The following is an 18,612-nucleotide window of genomic DNA, read 5'->3' as shown; positions in this document are numbered from 1 at the left end:
CCAGTTTTCGAAACAAAGTCATTACAAAGCTAGTTCTTAAATAAGTCAATACACCCTTTAGATGTAGCGTACTTAAGACTGAATAAGAAGCGGTGGGCCTTTGGTACGCCTACTGTGGTCTCAACATGATTTTAATGTGCATTTTTAATTCCCTCTTGAACAAGGTAGAAAACAAACAAGGGAAAACAAGGTAACGAATAATGGCCTTATATGGCAGGGACTTTATTACCGCTGCGTAAACTCGTTTTTAATTAAATGCGTACTGCATTTAGTGCAAATTGCCGTTTTATATTGCCCATGCAATTTGATTTGCATTTTAAAAGCGCATAAATTATTGCCATTTAGCGTTGAAGTTGCAATTGCCGCTAAATGATGGAGCAAGAGTCTGTAAGAGGAGTGTTTGATGAGCTCGAATTGACACCACTTTGGTACAAATGTGAGGAATTGTGTTACAGACTGCACTTGCCACGTCATCGTTCTTCATTGTAGAGTTAGACACTGGCCGACAGGCGATCGGTTTTTCGGTTTCTCTGTTCGTGTTGTTTTGACGAGGAAGTCACGTACTCGACCACAATTTGAAAATGAGTTTTGTCGGTTTACATTAAAACAAAATCACTTATGCGCTCCGGACAAGTCAAACTATATACAAATAGTATGCATGTATGCAAGTAGGTGATTGTACATGGGTTGTGGTCATTGGCTGTGCAGGCCCCCGCCGCTGTAATCACTGGCGGTGGAGCCGCCAACGCAGGAATTGAGCAATTCGCACGTTTGCAGGCACTACAAAGTACAGAGCGCGATAGGCCAGCCCCGAGGAGCTAGAAAATATAAAACACAATTCGAGTAGCAGGCGAAACCATTGCCACTTCCCAGAAAGGGCCATAAATTCGTCAATTATGACGGACGGACCAAGGGAACGGGCTACAGAGCGGCTGATTGACAGCTGCCAACTGCAGAGTAACGGCGGTCAACGCTCGGCTGATGGTCGGGCGACAAACTTGATTGAAATAAATGGATGGAGAAATTTATGGTGTTTGATCAGATGAGGAAACCAAACTATACTACAGCACAGCATTTTTATTCTGCGGATTTGTAATTCAGGTCAGACTTTTCCAGCCTAGATTTGAAGCTGCGTGATTAAAAATTACATTTCCTGGAAGCTTTTACAATTAAGTTTTAAGACCTATAACGTCTTGAAGAAACACAAATTACAAAAGAAAAACCGTTTGATCGAAATATGTAAAATTAAAAAATATATTTTCGAAACTTTAGCAGCAATTAGTTGCCTTTTTTTTATTAATATACAGCTTAAAAGTAATTAAAATTACAGATTAGCAATGATAGTCTAAGCTATAGCGACGTGGACTTAAGCTTAACTGAAAATAACATAAATAATTATAATGCATTTATTTTAATGGAGCTATTTACAAAAGTGAATGGATGAATTAGTGAAGATATTGTGGAATTGTAATAGAACTACAGGGTGCGCCATCTTTTATGTCGGTATGTAAATATTGAATAACTTTGTCATTAGTGAACCGATTGACTTGAGTGGACCAGTGTTGGAAAACTCAGTTCAAGAAATTGTACAGAACCAAATTAAATAAAAATATCTCATACTTGAAAATCGGTTGTTTATTTTCAAAGATGTTCAATGGCGCACCCTGTATAATTTATGAATTAGTTTTGATGCTTTAAGAAACCATACGAGCATTTAAAAGTTGTATTGCCTTGTCTTGAGGGTTGGGGAATAATTCTGCCGGCAACTGTTAAAGTGTTGACATGGCGATAAGAACTGCTTTACTGAGGTAGAAGGAGGAGAACTGGTGTTGAAGAATTGGCATATGTGAGTTCCTGTGGCAGGGTTGAAGAAGGCGCCTGTGTGACCCATGCGAAGACGTTCAATTATTAGTTGCATTTATATTTCAATAAATTGAGACATCGTATTACTATTAACTTATATACTTCATTTTATTTAAAGGGTTTAGTTTTAGGGCGGGTTTTTAAACTAATTATTCGTAACTAAATAATTTCTTATTAATGACTGAAAAATATATTTCAAATGCGAATATGATGTATAAAGGTTTCCCGGCTTCAAAAGTGGGCATAATTAGGCAATAATGATTGGTCACATATGATTTTTTTAAAAAAAGGAAAAATTGTGAAGTGAAACAAAAGGCAGCAATCAATTAGACAATTACCCGTTTATTAAGAGATCTTCTCATAAGCGTGTGTACGAAAACATCGTCAATTAGAAAAACGAAGACCAGCTAGAAAAAAGAAGAGTACAAGCAATAAAACAGAAAAGCAATTCCAGATCAATCCAAGCGCATTTATGAGGCTCTCTCTAATTCCATGCACAATCTTTTGCGCTCGACCCTTTCTGCTCGGCACTAATCCGACACGGCCGCCCTCTAATTCAAAACAAACACTCCCTAATGCCACATCGGCTCCCACACTCTCCCCCTCTGCAATTGCAAACACGTGTGCGGCGTGTGCTCCTCCATGGGATGCACAACGCACAACTGGCGTCATTTAATTAACAGCCATGCAGTGAGAGCGACGATCACATGAGGGTCACCATCACGGACGGAGGCATGGTCGAGGCACGTACGCCTGCGCACCTCGCCAAGCTCATAAAACGGGAAGTTATTTTTATGCGCTTTTAATAGACTCGCATTGCCGCTTAGAATGACGCTCGACGCTGCTTCAGTACAAAAAGCGCATCGTATTTCATGTTTATGAATGCATTTTTATTATGATTTTTGATATGACTTCCCTTTTCTCTTCCCCTCTCCCCCCTCTTACCCCTCAGACCAATCATCCCACTGCCGCACGCCGACTTGTGGCACAATTGTGTTTTAGTTTCAGCTCAGTTTCTGCTTGATTTTCGTGCGCGCTTTTTATGACCGTTGATTTTTACTGGCGGGAAATTTTACGACAAGTCGGGCCCACGAGGGTGTTGCTTTGGGGCAACATTTATGAAAGGCGCTCAAAGGCGTCAATGGCAATTAAAGCGAGTTAGGAAAGTAACAAATCGACATAGCGGGACAGAGTGTGTGTTGCAGAGGCACCGGCAGGAAACATTCATGAGACATAATAAAGTTGTAAATATTGATTTCCCCTTAACGACGCCGTACTAAAGCAGCAATAACAAGCACAACAATTGGGCTATAAATGACAATCTATAAACAGCAAGAACAACACCCAACACCCGCCCACATGTTGGTGGCACTTTTCGGCTTTCGGGTTGCTTGCGGCCTTATTAAGACATTTTTGAAACATTTAACTCATTTGCAAGCAAACTATTTAAAGGAAGCGGCAAAGTGGGGTTAATTTGCTGCCAACTGCTCAGTTGCTGTCCCAGCCCTAGCCCCAGCCCCCAGCCCCAGCAGTCATAAATCTCAAGCCCAAAAACATGCCATACTCGTAAAACACATGAAGACTGTGTAAATAAGAGGGTTTGGGTTTGGGGTAAAAAGGCATGTGGCAAAGAGAAGAGTGTCGAATATAAGAGTGTGGCTACGTGTGCAGCGAAGAGGAAGCATCACCCTAGGCCGATCCCAACCGAGTCAAGTCGAGTCGAGTCGCGTTGAGTCGCGTTGAGTCGCATCGTGTCGAGTCAAGCCCAGTTCCAGGCCGACTTCAAGTTCCGGACGGCTGCGCAATTTATGTGCGAAACATTTTTTGGTTGCTGCTCTGCAGAGAATGAAATCAGGCGGCACTGGCAGGCGGCAGTGGAGGCCATTAATTTATGTAAAGCAAAAATTATGATTGGATGTGGAAGCAGCAGCAGTGGCCGCCTGCCAAGTAGGCCTACCAAGTAGGCCACCAGCCAGCCGGGTGAGCTGGAGCAGCTGAAGGCTGATGATTCAACAACTGCTGCCAAAGCGGCTCCTACTGCTGCTGCTGAAGATGATGACGATGATGATGATGATGATGTTGGTGGCGATGATGACGAAGACATTGGGCCGCATTTTGAACGGGCTGCGGTTGCCTGCGGCCTGTGGTTTAAGGGTAAGTGAAAAGTACCACAAAAGACGAAGGGAACGTCGCTTAATGGCGCAAAATGTTCGCAGTTGGCAGCCTGGCAGCTAAAATGATTTATGGCACAAGGAAGTTAATTTATTAATTTGGACAGAGCTGAAAATGAGACAGAGCGCTGGGGCTTATGAGAGCATAAAAAGCTGAAGACAAACATGTTTACAAGTTGCCCAAGCTTCAGAATCTTCAATGCAGAAGGGACAGCAAACAAACAAATGCCTAACAAGGTCACTGAGGTTAGAAACAAGGCGCCTATTGCGATTCAAATAATAAGATAAAATGGAAGGCTCCGAAAAAGGTACTGTAATAAAGTATTAGAAACCAACGAAGAAAACTGGAATTACAAAAAACTACGTTTATTTTTTAATTTATAGAAATGTTTGCCGAGACCCTACCTATGGGATTTGGTGAAGCTTTGTTACGATCAATAAAAAGTAGATGCACATTGAGGGAAAGAGCTTACGGTTTTCTTAATATTAATCAATTATATCTTCATTTAATTTAATCGATTCCATTGAATCGGAAGATGATTATTTTGTTTATTGTTGCCCATTATTGCCCATTAAAATTGAGGAAAAATGAGACACCGATCGGTCTCAATATAGTCATACTAGCTTGTTATGCTATTGTTGATCTTATCGCGCAAACTTGATATTTCCATTCCCAAGTTTCAAATGCAAAAATAAGGAACATTTAATATATCTATTTTGTAACTAATATTTATTCAATTTAAAGACTTTTTTCTTTTATTTCCGCTTTGCTTAGAATCTTCTTCAGCTTTGAGATCGATTCGGCAATATCAAGTTTCTTTATTTGAAATGCTTTGAGAAATACAGATATATAATTCACATTGAAGGTACTGTTTGACCATAAAACCCTGACAGCATTGAAGCTGTTTTTTACATCCCACAAACGTGGAGCTAAATCTTACAGATAAATTATTTAGCTAAGCTGTCAGAGCATCCCTAACCAACTGGCCAGATGGCTTTTCCAGGTAATAAATTATTCACGACTTAAAATAAACGACCAACCAACACAGTAGCCACTTTACTGAGCCGTGCAATAAAACCTGCATTGTTAGTGATTATATAAATATTTAGATAACGATTGAAAAGCGTTCGATAGCAACAGTGTAGAAACCTATTATTAAGCTTAATATTTGAAGCCTCAATTGCGGGAATGACTAGTAACAATTAAATCAATGGATGTAAACGCTATTGATTGGTTCTGCTGTCAAGCAATTCATTACATTTATATTATTTGCAATTGTTGATTTAAAATCAACTTCCAAAATAATAATAATAATTACTCAGTATAGCCGCCCCTCGGCGCAACTCAATAAAATATAATCAAATTTAGCTCATTAGCAGCAAAAATTGATTGCAATATGTTTTTCCACTTTGATCTAAAGGCACTCAGAAGGCGAGGGCATAAATCGGGGCTATGGCTGTGGCTGCGGCAGTGACTGGGAATTCATATACGTATGCATATAAATAGCCCGCCAGAGTTGGGGGCGCTGAGTGAGGCAGATGATGGAAAACGAAAAATGAAAAGTGGCGGCGGCGGCGGCGGCGGCGGCGGCGGCGGCGTTGAATACGAAGCCACAAAATGCGGCATATTTTCTAGTCAATTTCTACAGCGCCTAGATTTCGAGTTGCAAGATGAATATCAGCTCTTGATTAATTGCGCAATCAACGAGTGGAAAAATGTTGAACTTTTCAATCGCCGACCACATTTTTCGTGGCTCTTTATGATTATTAAATCATTAGCCGTCAATTCTGGGCATAAATTAATTTGCATGCTATTAAAAAAGCGTCGTGTTGACACACAGTTTCATTTTGCAAAAAGTAAAATGGAAAATCATAAATGGTAAATGGAAAAGTGAAAAATACGAAAGATGCCAGCGCCACTCGAACGCTTCATATACTCGGGCATCCACTGATTACAAAGAAGATGAAGACGAAGCTTTTCTGCTTAATTTTTCGATTTCCATTTTTCCGTTGCGGCCTGCGCGTTAAATATTTGAGCAGTACGCCATTAAGCTGTCAGCGACCAGCATAAAAGGCGGCAGGCGGAAGTGTGAGAGTGTGAGAGAGACTCGACTAAAGACAATAACAACAACGACGACTGCAAGAAGGTTGGCTCCAAACTGGCGGAAGTGTGCGTGTGAAAAACTCAAAGGCGAGACTGCCAGTTGATTTCAGTTAATTTTGATGGATTTTTCATAAAGCGAACGCTTTAAAAATATGCAATGGCAGAAACATCCGTGCGATGAGTGGAAGTAGTGCTGGAGAGGATGTCGGACTGCTCGGCTCTCTGCATCGGATGCTGGCTCTTGCTTTTGTTGTTATTGCCATTCACTTAGCACGTGTAATTAAGCAATTTTTGCCAGCGCAATCAATTCTGTAGCACTGCAAGTGAAATGGTGTTCGAGTGTGTGTAGAAAATGTTAAAATGAAGTTTCCTGTTTCCGCTTGCTCTTCTTTAACAATGGAAAATTTATGAAAATTCTACAATGAAACTATTTTCAAAAAATTTATGAAAATTCTACAATTATTCTATTCTATTATTATATTTCAAAAATGAGTCCACATAAAATAGGTTTTTGCTCAATTTTATTTCGAGTCTATTTAATGAAAGCAGAAATATTTTATACGACAATTTTCTTTAGGTCCTGAGAATGGCTCACAAAAACATGACCAATCTTTCAACAGATTTTACAATTAAGTTAACGAGTTACTTATAAATCGATCAAATTTATATTGAATGGAAACATAATTAAGTTCAAGAGAGAGTATTTTTATGTCCCACAGTGTCATGGAGAAGCTGCAAAAAAAAATTGAATGAAATTGAAAGTCACGGCAACCGACTGAAATTTATGAAATTTATCATTAACAGAAAACCATTTCCAAGTGTCCTTGATGTAATTTTTAAGCCCAGTGTTCGTGCTGATCCGTACAATCATAATCAATATATTTGAATTTATATATGGGTAAACATACTTATTGACTGTAATTGGCGATCTGATTTTCAAATCTTAAAACAAGACAAAGAATCTGTATCGTCTGAATAAAGTGTTTGGGGAAGGACAGCTCCGCAATCCTTCATACGATGTTAGGTTCGACTATTACAAATTATTGAAATATTTAATCATTCAGTAATGTAATTATACTCATCAGTTATTTTAAAACTTAATTTAAGAAAATAAACGCATTGAAAAGCTACGCTGAAGCGTACTTCAGTCATGTCGGTTTTTTGGGTTGACAAATAAAATAAATTGCAGTGGGCTTTGAGCTTATCTCTGGCACACCAAACAGCACTCCAAATGAACGAACAAACGCACCAAGGAACGGCCAGCAGAAGCAGTAGCAGTAACAGCAGCAGTAAAGGCGGCAGCAGCAGCAACCCTTAAATCACATTTTGCCTAATTTTTCGCTGTCAAAAAAACTCATTAATCTTTTGGGCTGGCTGGCTGGCTGGCATGAAAATGGAACAGGAAAAAACATACGCCGCACGGAAATTGCTTTACGGCGCCAAACACACTCAAACACACACACACACACACCTAGAATGCCCGCACACCCAACAATCACACACACACGCACACATTTGTAGAGAGAGAGTCGTACTGAGCTTTACCTTAAGCTGCGTGGAGTTTGAAGTTGCCCTTGAAAAATGAGGCGCTCGTATGTCAGCAATGATGGTAGCAAGTAGATGCCAAATGTCACCCCTAAGTTGGAACCGGTGTGTAATTTATTTAAATTTAAGGCAAAATACGAACAAGGCGAACAAGCCAGCCAGCCACATTCAAAGTTCCAGTTCAAGTGGAGCGACAGTCAATTCTTCTTCTGCTTTTTGTTGTTGTTATTGTTGTTTCCTCTTTTCGTACTCCAAAAATCAACCCCTTTGCACCCGAAAATTTGCCCCACTTGAATATTGATTTCTTGCGTAATCTTTATGGCACGCCCGCGAGCCTAAATAGTTAGTAACTGGGCTCCGTTCTGGTACCGCCACCGTAGCCGCCATTGACGTTTCATATTTATTAATGAGGCGCATTTGTGTTTGGAATTTATAATTTGACATTGGGAGCCGGGGGACCACCTAAATTTGTGGGTGTGTATGTGGGCTGTTGTTCCTGCCGTTCCTTCAGCTCCTGCTGCTGCTGCTCCCGCTGCTGCAGGCTGTGCATAAATGTAATTGAGTAATTAACATAAATTAGAATAATTTGCGCCTAACTCTATGCTTTTTGTGTAATTATTGACGGGTAGGCGGCAGCGTAGGTAAAATTAGATTAGGAAGTGGTAAGCGGGCCAGGGAGTGGGGGGAAAAGTTTTGAATTTTTGCACTTGCATAAATGAGAATTATTGTGCTGTATGTGTACAAAGGGTGATAAGCAATTTATGTTGAAAGTTTTGCCTTGCAATCTCACACAAAGCAAAGGCAGCGACTTGGCACAAAAGCAGACATTTTGGCAATCTGTGCTCGGGGCCTCATGCTTGCCATTTCATATAAATAAATATATATATGTATTTGTTTGTTTGTGTGTGCGTGGAATCAACTAAATCAGCAAAATCTTAAATGATGTTTACACAGCGCCAAACAGCAAAAACAATCGACAGCTCAGCCCAAGACGATGACGATGGCACATCATCAAAAGCAGCTGCCAAACAGTTGCAGTTCCTGTTACATCGTCGCACAACTCCTAACCGGCAAATCATCCAATACGTCGCACAAAAATTATATAAGAAACAAAAGCCGAACACCAAACATCCTTCTGAAAAGAAATCTTCATTGTTGTACGCTTTGAAATTAGTCTGATTGTAGCGCTTAAGCCTTTCTCTATCCAAAAGACAACACTAGTCGTACAAAGTAAATCAAGAAATACATAAGCATGTTTATATTAATGGAAAAAAGCAAAATAGCCACCACCTGCACATTCCTGCTTTATTCTTAAAACTTAAAATTTATTTATAAATAATAATATCAAATATTTAATTGTACTTAAGTTACACAGTACATCCATTCATCTTTATATCTTGTTATAAAATGTTGGGTTCATATTATAGTAAAACATTTTTCCTAGTATAAAAAGTGTACTTGCAGCGTTTTAAGGAATTCTTTTAAGATACATTTGAAGTTTTCATTTGGCTCCACCAGAAATATGTTTCTTTAGTTCTTAAAATTGTGGCTTTAATTAGAAACGTTAAAACCATGTGAATCAATCAGATTGTGGTAATTGGAACATATTCGAATATCTGAAATATATTCACAGATGAGCATCTAGTGAAACGTTTGATTCGATGACGGATTAGTCTGAACATGATTTATGAGCGCTCCATGAGTTACCATCATCATGACTGGATAAATATACCCTTTTGTAAGGGTACGAAAAAACAAACAACTCGTCAACAACACGAGGCACGAGGCAAAAACAAAGGCAGGCACAATTTTCTACACTTTCCAACGCACATGGCACAGCTTCCCTCCAAGGATTTGTAGTTGGAGTCAGAAGGCAGCCATCCGTCAGAAGTTAGCGACAGGCAGGCACACACACACACACACACACACACAAAGACATACTATACGAGTACACATGGATAGAGCACGCCATGTTGAATTTCGCAAAACGTTGCTGCGTCTCTGGTTGTGGCTGGACTGCGGGTTGAGAGACGCCACCTTGTTGCTCCCCAGCCACCATCCACATATAAGTAAGTATGCATAACATAACACACATACAAGGACATATAGAGCAGCGTGCCTGTGTCCTCTGCTGGGATTTCAACGTGCCACAAAATGGCAACTCTGTGCATAATTTTGCTCGCTGTTGTCATCTCTCAGAGGCGCCCGTATTTATGTTTTCTGCGTCGTCATGTAAAATGTAAATAAATATGAGCAGAAAAATCATTGTGCTAGATTGCTTCTCAACTAAACAATGCCAATGTTTATGCGTATAGGTGGACCTGGAAAATGTTAGCTGTCCATTATTGCCTTTATTAATTTCTTACAACATGATGTTTTTTGGAAAAACAAAGCATTACTTAAATACTCCTGTTTAGCTAATGCTTGAATTTAAAATTATTTTATACTAGCTTTTTAATGTACAAATTGGGTTTCTTTTTGCAATTCTAATAAAAACTATGATTTATGTAGCAAACTTTTCTTTGGCAAAACTAAGACTCTGTAACAGTCATGTGGTTGGAGGAGTGAATTCGTTATGTGAATTCAATCGAAATATGTTAATAGAGAGGTCATAAGTTGATGAAGGAAACAATCCAATGTTAACACAGAGTAGATCATTAAATGTATACCAGTATTTATATATTTATGCTGGAACCGCACAAATATTCTCCACCTAAAATTATCAATTGCCAACGATGTATCAACTAAATTACATTTGAAGAAATCTATGGGACGTTTGTTTCACATAGTATGAAGCATATACTGAAAAGGTTTTGTTCTGTAAAATCATACTAATGTAAAAGTCTTAAGTATGTTTTTAATGCTATTTTATGTAAGTAATAAAAACTAGTGTCCGCTTATGTTAAAAAAGGTTCTGAAACCTTTTATCTTGCCAAAATTCAGTTATCCTGTTTCAACAAGCAACTGCTGTCGATAAGTTTCACATTAGGAATCGAAATAAATATATAAATAATATATATACTTAATAAAACACAAAGAGAAATAGGTGTTTGGAATCGTTATGAACAGTTCAAGAAATTCAAACATATGATAAGTTTTGGTGTAGTGATGATTTTACTCCAAATTTGTTTCTTTTGCATGAGGTTGCTTTACTTTTTAGCTTAACATTTTTAAATTCCTTATGTAAAATAATTGTGATATCAGTCACGCATAAACTTAACACTCGTGCGTAAGTCTGCCTCCCGCTGACACTCCACGCAAAAGGGATGGCCAACACGCAGCAACAACGCACAAGAGCTTCAAACACTTAGTCGAGTGTTTTGCTGCTTACCCAGCTATCACCAACAGCTAGAAAAGCAACAACAACAGCAACAACAACATAAATATCAACACCGGCAGCAACACCAACACCAAAACCAACAATAACACACAAGACACAAAGAAAACTCGACAAGTTAAGCGTCAAAAGTTTTTGATAGCCTGTGAGCCGCCTACTCGACCGCTTAGCTGCTGTTCCAGCTGCTGTTGCTGCTCCTTCCCGCTGCTGCTCTCAAGACGAGGCTTTAGCCTGCCTATCGACAACGACGACACATTTTTCATTTTTAGTTCGGCAAATTTTGAACACGAAACTTTTATGTAAAATGTCTTTTGCAAAGATAAAAGTTTAAATTGTCAATTGAAAATGTTGGCAAAAGTTTTTTGATTAATTTTCACTGCGCGGCGCGTTGACAATGAAGTGGAAGCCAAGCGGTGATGGCGATGCTTACTCGTAAATGTGAAAGTCTAAACATTTACATGTTCTTCAGTCCTTCAGTTCTTCAGTCAAGAAGAGAGTCGCTGGAGAGGCAAACAAACAATTGGGCACATTAACGCAGGAGCAATGAATAGACAAGAAGGCAGACAATGAAAGAGAGCAAACGATAGCGATTTGCATGTGAATGTGTTGAAATAGAATTTAATGGCGGAAAAGAACAAAACACAAGTGGAGAGGAAATAAATAAAAATAAGCTGCAAGACCTGCAAATGTTGAGGCATCTTTCTTGTTGGTTTTCTCTCCTCTTGCGTTCATGTGTTCATTGCTGAAAAGTCGTTTGCTTTTCCTCTCAATGCCTTTGTCAAACTCATTTTCTTTGCTTGCCTACTACTCCAAAGATCACCCCAGCCCACCCCCTCATCAGACCTTTCCAAAAGCCATTTTCTACAACTTCCACACGATTGATTTCGCAAATTTTCGCCGCAACAACCCCACACGACTGTAGCAGCTTCCACATTTAACAGCGCCTGCCTTGGGCCACAATTACCCAAAAAGCCAAAACCAATCCCTGTACTCACACTCCTTCACACACACACACACACACACACACACACACGCACATGTGTGTGTGCTATTTTGTAAAGGTTCAGCATGGTTTTCGGCTCTGTTGGCTTATGGTTATCAGCCTAGATCTCTAATGCAATTAAATTGTCCCCCTCGACCTACCCCTCCGCTGCTTAACACACTTCCCAATCAACCCTCGCCGCCTGCTGTGCAATTCATAAATATTTTATTTGCCATCGCACCCTTTGACCTGCCCAATGCTCATAACTTTCCCTACGACAAAATGGATACCGAAAAACGAAATATTCGTACTGGTAACGGAAAAAAAAAGAAAAAACGAACTGATGGGCATTACGTATACGTACACGCCAAAGTAGCCCATTGGTATCTAATATGCTGCTGCCTACTTGCCTCATTATTACTTAACGCCCGGGCAATGTTAAGCAAATTGCTTTTCGTCGTTCCCATTCGTGCAACTGTCCGTAGTCGGCGTTCACATTAGAGTATCCGCTTCCGCTTAGCTGTCTCCGTCCGATTGCTACCCCACCGAGTCTGTCTGTGCCGGTGTGCGAGTCCCTGTATAACAAATGGCCTGTGGTATGTGGCAGCAAAGGGTTAAAAGGTGCGGTTAGCCACGTTTCACGTCATGCTCCATACGTTTTTGTTGTGCTCGCATGTTGTGTTGCATAGTTTCGGTTGCCGGTCAGTAGAAGACAACCCCACAAATGGGGCTCAGCTGCAGTTGTTACTTTCCTGCCCCTGTCCCTGCCTGCTGCCTACTGTCTACTGATGTTTGCTTTACGTGGGGGGATTTACTTTGATGTGCCAAAAATTAATTGCCTACAATTAGGGGCGGTTTTTTGCCACCAATGTCAGTCGCCCAAAGGTAGAGCAAACAAAAGTTGTAAGAATTTCTGACACTTACCGTTGTTGTTACTGTTGTTTTAGGCAGCTTAAGGGATTGCACATCTGTAAAGGTAAAGAGGAAAAATTTCTGTTAGCAAAAAGTTTGAAGAGCAGAGCAAAAGTATCTAGAAGAGTTGTCCACAGTTCACACTTGAGGCTGACAAAACACATGCTGTTGCAACAACTACAACTACAACTACAATACTACAACAACACTTGCAGCATTGTCTGTCGCATGCAGCAAAGCGAAGTAAAGAGAAGTAAAGCAAAGTATGGCATTGAGAAGAAAAAACTTTCTTGAACTTTGCTTCGAGTCCAGACTTTTCCTAATGAAAGAAAAGTCTGTGTCGTTGACGGAGACGCAGACGGAGACTGACTGCAAACTTTCTTCATGGACTGCCACTGACAACGATGTCCAGTTAGGCTAGAGCAGCGCAGTTACTTTATTTTTATTGAAATAAATAAAAGTAAACGATCATGGGAGAGACACGCGCAGACACCCAGTTCATTTCAGTCTCTTCCCTCACAACCCAAAAGTTTTGCGTGCCAACCAGAAATTACATTTTCCTTCATGCCATTGTGCTGGCTGCCCGCGGAGTGCTCCCAGTAGACCTAATGGCACTCACACATCCGCACAGTCCATTCCATTCGACTGGCCAGTTCTTCTTTCACGCCGCAGCGCAGCCCCAAAGATTTATTATCAACTGTCATTTTTGTTGCTACAACTACCAGCCACAAAACATTTGTTATAATCAAAAGCCTGGCAAAAACGAAGTGCAAAAAAGTTTGGCCCAGAAGATTTGCGCTGATTGCACTGCCCAAGCTTTGATTTGATTTCTTTGCTAAGCTCTGGCACAGCAAAAAAAAACTATTGCCCTGCAACACGGCGTATGCGCAATTTGTTTGGCTTAGCGTTGACAGTTCAATAACCAGATGGCTGCTAAATCGTTCGCCTTGCGTCTTTAATTTTCATAAATAACGAAAACTTCAGCTACCTGGCACAAACTTCTAATTACGCATACGCAGCGTGGCAAAGTTCCTTAACCTGAGTACACATTGCAATAACTCGTGTTACAGTTCCCACACAACACAACCAAAGGCTGGCGCACAATGGTGTCAAAACTCTACTTCGATAGAAAAAAAATCAGCAATAGTATTGGAAGAAGAACAATTTTCTTGACTAAGCATTGAAAGTATTGCCACAACAGGGAGTGGCACATTTGTGGATGGGTTGGGAGTAGCGTTTGGGATTCATAGATTTAAATTATTTTTGAATCATCAGAACAGAGTTAACTCTAATTCTATATTTTTCAATTTACAATTTAATTTACCTTACAAAATCGCTAACCATAAAGCGTGAGTCATTCATGTTCTATTTCGTCACACTGTGCACTGCCGCATCGTAGACAAATTTGCCAAAATCGAGCTCGCTTTGCCTGGCGCGCATATATCGTTTTAACATTATTTCTGTGGCAAAATTAACTTTATGAACTGTTGAGCATGCGGCGAACTAGGGAGCAAGTAGCTAGCAGGGAAGGCAGCTAGCTAGCGAGCCACCCCTAGGAGCATGGGGCCCGCAACCTGCCACTTAAAACAAATAACAAAGTTTTGCTTAACTTTGCGGCAAGTCGTTCCCTTGCTTGCTCACTCGCTCGGTGCCGGTTCCCCAAGGAACTCTGGACGAGTCGCACGCAAGGAAGGACAAGAAGAAAGGCAAAATTATGGCCAGACACAAAGAAATGGCGGCGTGTGCGGCTTTTGTCTTGAAGGAAAAGCAGGAAATCATCAGCATTGGCTGAATGTCTGGCGGAGCTCCTGAAGGCAAAATTACATATGGAAGTGGATTTCATTGAAAATAAGTTGCAGTCCATAGTAAAAGACGTTTAACGAGGCAGGAAAGCACAGGATGGCATAAGGCACAAGCTATGGAAAGTAATGCAGCTGACGCGTCAAGCAAATAATGCAAATAATATACAACACAGTTGAACTGCTGTAAAAGGAACCAGCATTTGAGCTCATATTAATATTCCATATACTTAAAACTTTGATAGCAAACTTGTTTTTAAAAAATACAACTATTAAGGGCTTCCCTTTCAATTTTTTATTCAATACATTATTTTGATATACACCTTGCCCTCGCTTAACGCTAACTCTTTTAATGCTAACGCGATTGCCAAAATTGCTACCTTTTCTCTTTTAACGCGGTGAAATACCTCGTTCTAACGCGATTGACAAAATCGATTTTTTTATTTTGTCGATTATTGCATGACTATCATTGGGTATAGTATGTATCACCACACATGAGATGTGTATAAAGGAAAGGGAAGTCCCACTTTCTACACCATCAGAGTAAGAATGAGTGCATACTCTTATGTCCATACATAAATAGTTGCTAAGGTGAGCAAAACTTTATTTCTTCAGACGTGCACATAGTAAGATTAAAATGCTTGTGATAAGTGAAATGATTTAACCGTTGAATGGAATAAAATTGTATAATTGTATTGCTATGAAGCTTTAAGAGCCACTAAACAGTCGAAAATTACTGATTTTTTTGCCACGCAAGGGGAGTCACCATATAAAAAATGTTAATTACTAAAGCTGCTATAAATGCCACTAAATGAATTTTTATTTTATTGTAATACATATGTGTTCTCTTTTTACTTTTGAAAACTTTTGCCATTTGAATAAACCTTTTTATGTTTTTGAAACTAAAAAATTTAAACACTAAAAAATTGTTGTATGCATTTTTCGAAGTCTAGGAACGTAACCCCTCATTTTGTATGGAAATACATGGCTCGTTTAACGCGATTTCGCTTAACACGACGTTTTCAAGGAACGTAACCCCCGCGTTAAGCGAGGGCTAGGTGCATATATGTTTGATATAAATATACATACTTTTATATAAAATGTACATTAACTATTTTTAACAAAAACTTTTTGACAGGTTCAATTTTAAATAATTTTGTTTAATATTCCCTTCACTTATTTACCTTTCACAAGTCCTATGAGTAGAAGTACTAAATGATAAACATTTAAGAATAGTGGAGTAAGCTTCGAGTTTCAGCAAATTGTTAAACTGTGCCTTGAAAATCCCTCACAACGAAGCTCGATAGTAGACGGTCTCTACTGCATTTTAGACAGACAGGCAGACAGGACATATTTTCCACTTGTGGAAAGGGAAAGACAGAGCTGAAGCTAAATGCAGCGATTGCCTCGAAAACCGGTGACGCTAATTGGAGTAGCGATGCAGTCGTCTCTGTTTTAAGTACGAAAAGCTGGCGCACATAAATCAATTGAGCAGCAGAATCACAGAGACGTAGACAGCAATATCACTTAGGCCACTAAAGAGCAGCCAATAAAGAGCGCATAAAAGATTAGCAGCCAGTAACAGGAGTAGCAGTTCAGATGTTTAGGGCAGTCATGCAGTTCACGGTAATTTTGTTAACAATATAACGGTATATGAGCTTTCAACGCCACTGCCACAATCACCAACTTACACTCACAAACGCACACATACGTAACAATGAACGCAAACTAAACTGCGCCCAAGCCGCCAGCCACAACATGGTAATGGGCAGGAGTATGGGTAAGGGCATGGGCATAAAAATGGCGCCGAGTACAGAGCAAAGCGGCAATTGCCGGCCCTCCTGACTGTTGGCGAGGCAGTGAGCCACACAGCAACTACATGAATTTTGAATGAACGCCACCGCCACGACAACAACAGCTTCGCATCAAACTAAAGTGGTGTTTAGACGTTGAAACAAATTTGAGAAACTCGACCTAGAGTAGATCTTTGCAATTCTTACTATTCACTATTCACTAAATGAAATATACTTTCTTTTTAATATACATAAATGGGAAATGTGTTGGTTTAATAATCTACATGAAAGCATATCAATTGATTTCATAAATATTCTGAATATAAATTCATTGTTTCCCCAAAAAGTCAGTCAGATATTTAAAACTGACAAGAATGTTCTAAACAGAACGCCACCAAAATTGTATGGGGCCTGGTTTTAACTCAAAGAGCCAACAGGAATCCCACAACGCGTGTTCATTCCAGAGTATATGAATCGGTTCGAATTACGGCTCTACCATTATCGCATGAGACATGATTTAAAAAGTTTCTTACAGTCCTACAATTCTATAAGAGTGGTCTCATATATAAATGGCCAAATCTGCATGAAACTGCCAATTCGCAACATAATAAAAATTTAAAAAAATATAAAAAATTTAAAAATATGTAAATATAATAAAGTTATGAAATAAATGTTACAAAATGAGGCCAAAGTGTTCTATAAGAATTGTTTCCCTAAATCTATAATATTTACGAGATCCGCTATATAAATACTATATTTCGGAGGAAATTTGAATTCTTTAAGCAACATTTAATACAAAATCTTTCTTTGCTTTTATTTAAATCAAAATAATTTCAAATTGTTATTGCCGCTGGCAACCAATCAGGCTGAGACTCTATAAAGCTTTTTAACAGAAGAATTTCAAACCAATACTAATCTTTGACGACAGACAGGCTATTTTTTAAAAACGTCAAAAAACGATAAGTTCTTTTTATAAGTTAATTATAATGGAATTTTTTGACTTTAGATTCAGAAAAGTGTATCTCTTATTTTTGTTTGTTGTTAGAAATATGAGATGAAATGCTATTATAAGTTTGAGAAATATATTTCACCGCCTGAACGGCCCCAAATACCCGCTCCTTGTACGCAGCCACATACTATACTCCTTATTTCTCGCTTCTGGTCTGGTATTTTCCTTTTTCTGCTGACACAAGTCGTCGCCGTAGTTGCTCTTGTTGTTGTTGTTGCTGCTGTCGCCGCGCCAACAGCAACTTCCGACGACTACTTAGAGACGCCTAAACAGCTTCATTACTTTTATGAGGCAACGGCAGGAGCGACTCCCGCCGTGCTGCGCTTCGTTGGCTGCCCGCCATTGTCTGTCGGCACAAAATTGGCGTAAATTTGTTTGTGTAAATTAAATGAAATGACTGTAAAAATGCCAAATAAGCTAATTTGCGGTTAGTTTTCAAAAATGAAGAATAAAAAACACAAGAGAAAGCAAGCACAACTCTGACAGGCCATCATTATCAATCAAAAACAAAATGGCGGGCAATGGAAGTTGCCGCCATTGCTGTTCACTTGAACACAACACCATGAAATGTTTATAAAGCGACTCCGTGGCTTGCGCTTTTAAAGCCAGTTGAATGCCTGATTGCTACTACCGTTGTTGTGGTTGTTGTTGTTGGCTTAGTTGTTGTTCAGACAGTGCTGGCAGCTGCTTGGTTGGTCATTTTGGCACGGCCCGACCATAAAACGAGCACTGGACTCCACTGACTCGCTGCATGTTAAATGCAGACAAGTCTCATGGTTATTTTTTCTTGTCCATGAATTTTGCATTAGAATTTAGTTAAAGTGCAGCTGATGCAAAGTGAACGGTACGGCATTGGATTGCGGCCGTCGAAGTCATTAAATATGTACGGGCTGGGGCCAGATAAGTTAAAGCCGCTTAAGTTTCAACTCTGAACACATTGCGTTTCTTCTTTATTATAAAAAGGATTGAATAAATGAAGAAATTTCCACTTGAGATTCTTTGTTTGTAAGAGAACGTTGCGGGAAGTGAAGAAAACACATTAGGAAATCTGCTATCGTCATAAGTTTGGAGGCTTCTCATTGTGAGTTTGGCGCTGT

The 18,612-nt window shown here is 39.5% G+C and overlaps 1 protein-coding gene across 1 annotated transcript in view; it reads right to left on the bottom strand.

Annotated features, from left to right (window-relative positions):
* Window positions 1-18,612, bottom strand: part of LOC115623258 (frizzled-2) — a 121,292-nt gene that overhangs the window by 82,499 nt on the left and 20,181 nt on the right. Inside the window, exon 2 of the mRNA XM_030517528.1 lies at window positions 12,927-12,970. The gene's annotated coding sequence lies outside the window, so the exon portion shown is untranslated. The remainder of the gene's footprint in view (window positions 1-12,926; window positions 12,971-18,612) is intronic.

Source organism: Scaptodrosophila lebanonensis, unplaced genomic scaffold (assembly GCF_003285725.1).
Source record: "Scaptodrosophila lebanonensis strain 11010-0011.00,11010-0021.00 unplaced genomic scaffold, SlebRS2 tig00000043-arrow-pilon, whole genome shotgun sequence".
Classification (NCBI taxonomy): domain Eukaryota; kingdom Metazoa; phylum Arthropoda; class Insecta; order Diptera; family Drosophilidae; genus Scaptodrosophila; species Scaptodrosophila lebanonensis.
This window is presented reverse-complemented; position numbering and strand designations above follow the sequence as displayed.